General features: G+C 39.8%; 1 protein-coding gene and 1 long non-coding RNA gene across 3 annotated transcripts in view; one reads left to right on the top strand and one right to left on the bottom strand.

Annotated features, from left to right (window-relative positions):
- nfkb1 (nuclear factor of kappa light polypeptide gene enhancer in B-cells 1) overlaps positions 1-10000 on the bottom strand; it is a 65144-nt gene that overhangs the window by 28296 nt on the left and 26848 nt on the right. The gene's annotated exons all lie outside the window — the stretch shown is intronic.
- Positions 6651-10000, top strand: part of LOC133986136 (uncharacterized) — a 9571-nt gene continuing 6221 nt past the window's right edge. Inside the window, exon 1 of the long non-coding RNA XR_009925492.1 lies at positions 6651-6983. This is a non-coding gene — a long non-coding RNA (uncharacterized LOC133986136). The remainder of the gene's footprint in view (positions 6984-10000) is intronic.

Genomic DNA, 10000 nt, shown 5'->3' with positions numbered 1-10000 from the left:
AATAACTTGTTACTATTTATAACACTGATAACAGAAAACCGTTATAACCGTTATAGAAATGTGCTAGCTTAATGCTAACGAGTGCTAACGAGTGCTATAACTGCCGTTTAAATTATATAAATGCCGTCAAATTTACATAAATCAATAAACAGGTTATGGTCAAACAAACAATCAGTGAAACATCACTTGACATAACTTACTTATCATTTAAGGACGCAATTTAGGGAGTTAGCCGGCTTCATAGCGTGTAACGCATTAACCGGACAGAAGGAAACCATGGCAACAACAAACTTAGGTTCCGCCCTCAGTCTTTCTAACAATGTCTATAACCTGATTATTAAAAATCCAGCAGCTTTAGAACATATTATTGTTCAGATATTGTTTTTATTATTTTTGGTTTAATACTAGCTGTTGCCTCTGGCTGCGGTGTGGCCGGTCTGCCCGTAGTGCGCTATGATTGGTTGGTCAGGTGGACGTGAAACTTCTGATGCGTCTGTGCGTCATCATAGAACTGCGTCATATAGAATGTGACCCATAGACGGTTCTACGATCTCTCTGCTTTGTCAGATCGTCGACACGTTCTAATCATTCACGATCTAATATCGTCATATCACACACAACTAACTACAGGCACGACAATACAGAGACAGAACATGTCTTGTGTAGGATGAGCGCCAACACGTTTGAGTCACAACATGCATGTCATTGACACAAATCCCCTCGAGACCGCTCTGCCGGTCCAAGACATGGCGAGACCGAGAGACCCGAGACCAAGACAAGACCAAGACCAAAGACCGTCGAGGCCGTGACAAGACCAAGACCATGAAAAAGTGGTCTCGAGGCCGGTCTCGAGACCTACAAGTCTAACACACACACACACACACACACACACACTCTTCCACCTCTGCAGCAGGTTAACCCTCAGACATCTTCAACACCTCTCTGACCTCTTTAAACGCTCCAGTTCCCTAAAAGTCATCAAAGGAAGCAGCATGAACGCCTCCGTCTGCACGTCAGCAGCCACAAAGCGTCACAGACACTGATGCTGAGGTTCACTGACTCCACATCACTGGATGATGCTGCAACCCTCCGTCTAAACACCTTCCTACTCTGTCTGGACTACAGCTCAGCTTCAACACTATCTAACCCTAACCCTCCACCCATTAGCTTCACTACTAGGAACCTTTGAGTACTGTCTTCTTTCCTCTCCCATTAATCATCTCACCCCCCCTCACATTTATCTGCTGACCCTTTGGAGGGGCCCCACCCCTAGGTTGGGAACCACTGGACTAAACTAGCTAACTGTATATAAAGTAGTGTAAACTAGCTCCACCTCCAGCAGCTACAACAGTAACATGCTGCTCTAACACTGATGCTTCACTATTAATAATCTAATGATGTCATAATAATAATATATCAGTCAGAGGACCAAACCACTACTTTACTGTAATACTGCATACTACATCACTCATAATACTGTAGTACTTTACTGTAATACTGCATACTACATCACTCATAATACTGTAGTACTTTTACTGTAATACTGAATACTACATCACTATAATACTGCAGTACTTTTACTGTAATACTGAATACTACATCACTATAATACTGCAGTACTTTTACTGTAATACTGAATACTACATCACTCATAATACTGCAGTACTTTTACTGTAATACTGAATACTACATCACTATAATACTGCAGTACTTTTACTGTAATACTGAATACTACATCACTATAATACTGCAGTACTTTTACTGTAATACTGCATACTACATCACTCATAATACTGCAGTACTTTACTGTAATACTGCATACTACATCACTCATAATACTGCAGTACTTTTACTGTAATACTGCATACTACATCACTCATAATACTGCAGTACTTTTACTGTAATACTGCAGTACTTTTACTGTAATACTGCATACTACATCACTCATAATACTGCAGCATTTCATTCAGTGAAGAAGAGGCAACAGCTTCTTCTTCACTTTACCCTCCCAGATGTTTATAGTTAGTTTGATGCACATTTTCTCAGCTGTGAGATTCCTGCAGACAGTTTTACAGCATGAGGATCAATCAGCTTGACTCTGATCGATCGGCTCCGTCTGCAGCAGCTGACTCCACCCGGCTGTGTGAACTTGGCAGATATTCAACATCTGTCTGTGAGTGTGAGTCAGGAAACCGTCAGACACCAAGAAAAAACAAAAAAACAAAAAAACACTCGCTTGTGTTTCTAGGAACTGCGTTCAGTCCGCCGAGCACATCGACTCGATTGACTGACAGAACCGGGAAGAGGAAGTGGGCTCGTGTTTATTTACTGCGGCGGTTTGCAACGTTCCTGCAGTTAACATGATTTATACACCTAGACGCAGCAGCACGGTAGCACACAGTATCACTCTGTTTTTCTACATCTGATTTCCTTTATGTAAATCAGCTCAGTAACAATGCAAATGTGGAGATAACGTCCTCAGAGGGCTAAAAACTGAAGAAAGTAGAACCTGAAAAAGATGAAAAAGTGAAGCAAATATACAGAAAATCAGCAGGTTTCATATTTAATCTTTAATCTGCTTCTATAAGAAACTTTAAATACTATAAAAGTTGCTGATTTCTAAATGCAGCTTTGTCTTCTTCCTCATTAGTTGTGTGTTTCTGTGGGTTTCCATTGTTACAGCAGAAGGTTTTACAGGTATGAGAGGAAGTGTTGAGTCTGCTGGGAGGAAACTGATCAGTAATGAAGTTTTCTGCGTGTGAAACGTCACGTCGATCTGGTGTTTTATTAAAATATAAACGTGCTCGAATAGAAACTGGAGAAGAAGTGAAAGATCAGGAGAAAATGAGTCATGTTGATAAATATGCAGATCATCAATTATCAGTAGTTTCATCTCTCTGAGCTGCTTGTTGGTTCATTCAGTTGTTTTTTGCTTGAATTTATTAATTGGTTCTTGTGTGCCACTTTAGGAAAAGTCATCAAAGTTCTGAATAAAAGACATTTGGGTGTTTTTACAGCTGTTAAATGTGACCTGAACACAAGATACTGTGTTTTAAATATTCTACATGTTCTTGTGCATCATTTTAGATTCATTTCCCTCCAAAAAAGCAGCACATTTAGTTTGTTCTGAAGTGTTTGGATCTGAACTTCTTTATGTCTTTATTTCCTATTTTAACTAAGACATGAAAAAACAACTACAGCACAAAGATCAACGTTGGTCCATGTGAATGATTATTATGTTATTTAGTTTCATTGAACCATCCCTGATATAACGTTCATTAGTTCAGCATGCTGTCATACTACCAGGGCTGCTGTCAGGGATTCTGGGCCCCATAAGAAGACCTCACATTGGGCCCCTCCACCACACACACACACACAGTAGCTGTAACCACACCTCTCCCTGTGCAGGCTTGCAGCTCTGTTGTCATTGCTTCTGCAGGCCTGAGTGTATTAAATGAAACTGTTCAGACATTGCAGCTCCTCCTCACTTACAATTCACTGCTAGCAGGAGGGAAGGAGGGTGTTTGGGTCATTCAGAGGCTTTGGGTGGTTAATTGTTGCCAGAAACAACAAAAGTAAAGCCTTAATTAATGAGTATATAGTAAATAAAATGTTCTACTAATTTCTATAAATGATGATGAGTTAATTAAAGAAATACACTCATGTTCTGGTATGTTTCAGAGCTGCTGCATAACATGTGAATCCACTCTGGTTTACTACTCAGATGCATTAAACTCAGACACTAATGAGTCTCATATTTAAACCTTTAATCACTTCACTAATCAGCAGAGATCAATATAAACATTCAGACAGCATCAGATCAATAAATATAGATCATGCAAAGCAGCCGGATCGCTGACATTAAACTGGACTCATTGAGGTTTGTGAAATCACTCTGAGCTCCAGAGATGAGTGTGTGTGTGTGTGTGTGTGTGTGTGTGTGTGTGTGTTTGTTTGTTTGTGTGTGTGTGTGTGTGTGTGTGTGTGTGTGTGTGTGTGTGTGTGTGTGTGTGTGTGTGTGTGTGTGTGTGTGTGTGTGTGTGTGTGTGTGTGTGTGTGGGGTTCAAACACTTTCTCTCCATTAAGGCACAGATGAGTCACAGCAGCTCACTGACAAACCGACGAGCATCAGACCGACACGATGAAATGTCAAAAACAGTTTGAAACAGAGAAAGAAGAAGAAGTACTCTGATACTTTACTGCAGTAAAAGTACTGCAGTATTATAGTGATGTAGTATGCAGTATTACAGTAAAAGTACTGCAGTATTATGAGCGATGTAGTATGCAGTATTACAGTAAAAGTACTGCAGTATTATGAGTGATGTAGTATGCAGTATTACAGTAAAAGTACTGCAGTATTATGAGTGATGTAGTATGCAGTATTACAGTAAAAGTACTGCAGTATTATAGTGATGTAGTATGCAGTATTACAGTAAAAGTACTGCAGTATTATAGTGATGTAGTATGCAGTATTACAGTAAAAGTACTGCAGTATTATAGTGATGTAGTATGCAGTATTACAGTAAAAGTACTGCAGTATTATAGTGATGTAGTATGCAGTATTACAGTAAAGTACTGCAGTATTATAGTGATGTAGTATGCAGTATTTCACTAAAAGTACTGCAGTATTATAGTGATGTAGTATGCAGTATTACAGTAAAAGTACTGCAGTATTATAGTGATGTAGTATGCAGTATTACAGTAAAAGTACTGCAGTATTATAGTGATGTAGTATGCAGTATTACAGTAAAAGTACTGCAGTATTATAGTGATGTAGTATGCAGTATTACAGTAAAAGTACTGCAGTATTATAGTGATGTAATATGCAGTATTACAGTAAAAGTACTGCAGTATTATGAGTGATGTAGTATGCAGTATTACAGTAAAAGTACTGCAGTATTATGAGTGATGTAGTATGCAGTATTACAGTAAAAGTACTGCAGTATTATGAGTGATGTAGTATGCAGTATTACAGTAAAAGTACTGCAGTATTATAGTGATGTAGTATGCAGTATTACAGTAAAAGTACTGCAGTATTATAGTGATGTAGTATGCAGTATTACAGTAAAAGTACTGCAGTATTATAGTGATGTAGTATGCAGTATTACAGTAAAGTACTGCAGTATTATAGTGATGTAGTATGTAGTATTACAGTAAAGTACTGCAGTATTATAGTGATGTAGTATGCAGTATTACAGTAAAGTAGTGGTTTGGTCCCTCTGACTGATATATTATTATCTATGACATCATTAGATCATAAAGCAGCAGTGTGTATATGTGATCAGGTTCCTGTTAAATATTAATAAACCTTCATGAATGAACTTAGACAGCAGAGAACAGAAGCTCAGATTAAAGATAAGCGTTAACGTTCAGAGGGGAAATCTGTCATTGAGCCAAGGTGCTGCACAGAGCTGCACCGAGCTGCACAGAGTGATACATGATAACAGGACACACAGTCAAATACACATAACTGACATTATAATGTGTTTAAAGGTGCTGCATGCAGCTGCAGTCAAACAACAGCAACACTGATCATAATCAGTTGGATTGAAAAGTGCTCCAACTTGCCTGATGACTTCTCTCCAGTATCACAGTAATATCACAGCAGCTGATCTCAGGCCTGTTAATGGGCAGCTCACTGCAGCCATAGCAAGGTTATGATGCGTTCAAGTCGGACTCAGAACTCGGATTTCTGACTCGGAAAGTCGGACGAACATCAGCAACCCCGACTTCAAACTCCCAGATGGCTGCTGTGCTCATCAGCAGTGTGAAGGTTGTATAATATCCTGTTTATTAGCATTAAATCAGTCTGTGGACACCTACCTGGTATTTCTATTAATGTCTAATAATGTCTAGAAATTTGGTTTTCTGATTTCTAAACTGGAACGATTCAAACTCAGATGTGACGTCATTCCCATCCTCCGACTTCAGAGGTAAATAAAACGCAGCAAATCTATGAATATGAATGTTTATCAGTATTTTTAAGACTCTCTTCATCATTCATTAACACACATTTAATAACCAATGCATAAGATTCTCCACACTGCACATTAAAGCTGCTCTTCTTATGTTTTTATGTTTTTAGATGTAAACACACTGATCTGTATGCTGAGTGTGTATTTATTGAAGTTGGTCCATGTGTTGAAAATCAGCTGATATACAAGAAAAACTTAATTATCACAATCTGAAACGAGTCCAGGAGGAGACGATACCCAGCAAGCATTTAACCCATGTTGGGCCCAGCATGGGTTAAATGTGGGCTACATGGGTGCTGAGTGGGCATATTGTGCACATCCCACATGGTTTCAGTAACATGGGCCCCACATGTGAAGCCTGACTGTATGAGCCTAGTGCTCGGCAATATATTGATATTATATCAATATTGTGATATGAGACTAGATATCGTAGTATAAACTAAATAAAACTAATTCATCACTTGTTAAACTCACTAAAACTAAACTAAGATAAAAAAGCAAAATTAAAAACTAAATAAAAAATAAAAACTGACCTATAGTAACCCTGACCTGAAGCCCACATGGGTAAACAACACAGTTGGTCACCATGGTAACGGGCTGGGTTAATGAGTGTTTAACAGCAGTGTGTAGTGATTTGTGAGCATGTGAGGGAGAGCGAAGGGTTGTGTGTGTGTGTGTGTGTGTGTGTGTGTGTGTGTGTGTGTGTGTGTGTGTGTGTGTGTGTGTGTGAGAGAGAATGTGTGTGTGTGTGTGTGTGTGTGTGTGTGTGTGTGTGTGTGTGTGTGTGTGTGTGTGTGTGTGTGTGTGTGTGTGTGTGTGTGTGTGTGTGTGCGAAGGGTTAAATCTGATATACGCGCCGAGTCGGCGTTCAAACGGATATTTTTACACCTCTGGACGTTAAACGTTTCATCTCGACACCTTTTCCTGTTTGTGACGCTGCTCGACTTCCTCGTAATTACACGTAGGTGAAGAGGAGAGGAAATTCCCAACAGACATGAAACACCGCGGGTGAGAGTGTGAGTGTGTGGTTGTGCGACTGTGTGAGACTGTGTGTGTGTGTGTGTGTGTGTGTGAGAGTGTGTGAGTGAGACTGTGTGTGTGTGTGTCTGTCTCTCTCACTGTGTGTGTCTGTCAGTGTCTGTGTGTGTGTGTGACTGTGTGTGTGTATCTGTGTGTGAGAGACTGTGTGTGTGTGTGTGTGTGTGTGTGTGTGTGTGTGTGTGTGTGTGTGTGTGTGTGTGTGTGTCAGACAGTCTCTATAAACCCGGACAGGTCCAGACCAGCAGAAGTCTTTTTCTAGAAGCTTCTTTAACCAGGAAACTCTGAGACACACACAGACACAGACACACACACACAGACACACACACACACACACACACACACACACACACACACACACACACACACACACACACACACACACACACACACACACACACACACACACACACACACACACACACACACACACACACACACACACACACACACACACACACACACACACACACACACACACACACACACACACACACACACACACACACAGAGAGAGAGAGAAAGTGAAGCTGCAACAATCCTCCAGATTCACGACTTCAGTTACAGAAACACATGAAGTTGTTTTATTTGCTTCACCAGGAAACAAACATCAGATTTCATTATTGCGCAACAACACGAACATTAAGATCGTTTCCTTTCGCTGAGTAAAGAAATTCTTATTTTTAATCTTTGAACTTTAATAATAAACTAACGATGTGTTTTTTGGCTCGGACTTAATAAAACGTGACTAATGTCTGAGAAACACTGCTGATCAACAAAAACCCTAAAATCACAGCCAGTAATGAGGTCAAAGGTCAGACACAGATGATGAAACAAGCTCAGAAACAATGTAAGAAAAATAAAACTTTGTGGATAAAATAATAAACAGAAAATAGAAAAGTCTGATATTTACTGAGTGTTGTTTTAGCAGCTGAACACAAATCTGTTTTATTTATAACTTCCTTTAACCTTCCTGTCGTCCTCCCGGGTCAAATTGACCCCGTCTGTTTTGACCGTTCCTTCTTTCCTCCCTTCCTTCCTTCCTTCTGCCCTTCCTCCCTTCCCTCCTTCCTTCCTTCCGTCTGTCCTTCTTCCCTTCCTTCCTTCCTTCCTTCCGTCTGTCCTTCCTACTTCTCTCCTCCCTTCCTCCCTTCCTTCTGTCCTTCCTCCCTCCTTCCTTCCTTCTTTCCTCCCTCCCCCCTTCCTTCCTTCCTTCCTCCCTTCCTTCCTTCCTTCTGCCCTTCCTCCCTTCCCTCCTTCCTTCCTTCCGTCTGTCCTTCTTCCCTTCCTTCCTTCCTTCCGTCTGTCCTTCCTACTTCTCTCCTCCCTTCCTTCCTTCCGTCTGTCCTTCCTACTTCTCTCCTCCCTTTCTTCCTTCCTTCTGTCCTTCCTCCCTCCTTTCCTCCCTCCCCCCTTCCTTCCTTCCTCCCTCCCTCCTTCTGTCTTTCTTTCCTCCCCATTACCTTCCTTCTTTCCTCTGTCCTTCTTTACTTCCTTCCTCTTTTCCTTTCTCCCTCCCTCTCTCCTTCCTTTTTTCCTCCCTTCCTTCCTCCCTCCTTTCCTTCCTCCTTCCCTTCCTTCTTCCTCTCTTCCATTCTTCCTCCCTCCTTTCCTTCCTTCTGCTCCCTTGCATTCTTCCTTTCTCCCTCCTTTCCTTCCTTCTTCCTTCCTCCTTTCCTTCCTTCCTCCCCTCCTTTCCTTCCTTCCCTCCTTTCCTTCCTTCCTCCCTCCCTCCTTCTGTCTTTCTTTCCTCCCCATTACCTTCCTTCTTTCCTCTGTCCTTCTTTACTTCCTTCCTCTTTTCCTTTCTCCCTCCCTCTCTCCTTCCTTCCTTCCTCCCTTCCTTCCGCCCTCCTTTCCTTCCTCCTTTCCTTCCTTCTTCCTCTCTTCCTTCTTCCTCCCTCCTTTCCTTCCTTCTGCTCCCTTGCATTCTTCCTTTCTCCCTCCTTTCCTTCCTTCTTCCTCCTTTCCTTCCTTCCTCCCTCCTTTCCTTCCTTCCTCCCTCCTTTCCTTCCTTCCCTCCTTCCTTCTTCCTCTCTTCCATTCTTCCTTCTTCCTCCCTCCTTTCCTTCCTTCTTCCTTTCTCCTTTCCTTCCTTCCTTCCTTCCTTTCCTTCTTCCCTCCCTTCCTCCCTTGACTCGAGGACAACAGGAGGGTAAAAGATGAAACAGGAGAATAAATAATAAACTTGCTGTTGATGATGCAGATTAACAGATTAACCCTTTAACTGGATTATTCTGTGTTATGTTTAAACTATAAATGAGATGATGTGTGTTTGCATCTCCTGCACAGAGAGCTTTCCTGCTCTGTGTGTCTAGACGAGACATTAAACAGGAAGTACTATGTGGAAGGGATTATGTATTTTAGCGTTGGGCAATATATCGATTTATTGTCTTATGATTTGGATATCGTGATATAACGTTGGTGTTCTAGCTCTTCTATTATTTACCTTTTAACCACTTTATCATTATGCTGCTCTGCCTTGGTTTAACTGACTTTATAGTTTGGTCAATTTAAATATTTTAATATGAATAAAAGTATTTTCCTGGTTTTAAAGGCGCGTTTCAGTAAAATGATGTAATTTTCTGAACTTACCAGATTGTTCTAGCTGTTCTATTATCTGCTTTTTACTCACTTTATCATTATATTCACATTACTGATGATTATTAAACAGATACATAAATAAATAAATAAATAAATAAATAGATTGATAAATAGATAAAAAAATAAAAAAATAAAAAAATAGATAAATAGATTAAATAAATAAATAAATCCATATAAATAGATAAAAAAATAAAAAACAAATAGATTAATAAATACATAGTTAAATAAATAAATAGATAAATAAATAGATTAATTAATAAATAAATAGATAAATAAATAGATAAATAAATAAATAGATAAATACATAGATAAATAAATAAAGAGTAAATAAATAACTGAATTAATTAATTAAATTAATTAAATAAATAAATAGATAAATAAAT

The sequence above is a fragment of the Scomber scombrus genome, chromosome 9, assembly GCF_963691925.1.
Source record: "Scomber scombrus chromosome 9, fScoSco1.1, whole genome shotgun sequence".
Taxonomy (NCBI): Eukaryota; Metazoa; Chordata; class Actinopteri; order Scombriformes; family Scombridae; genus Scomber; species Scomber scombrus.
Note: the sequence above shows the minus strand (reverse complement) of the source record. Positions and strands in the feature narration are given on the sequence as shown.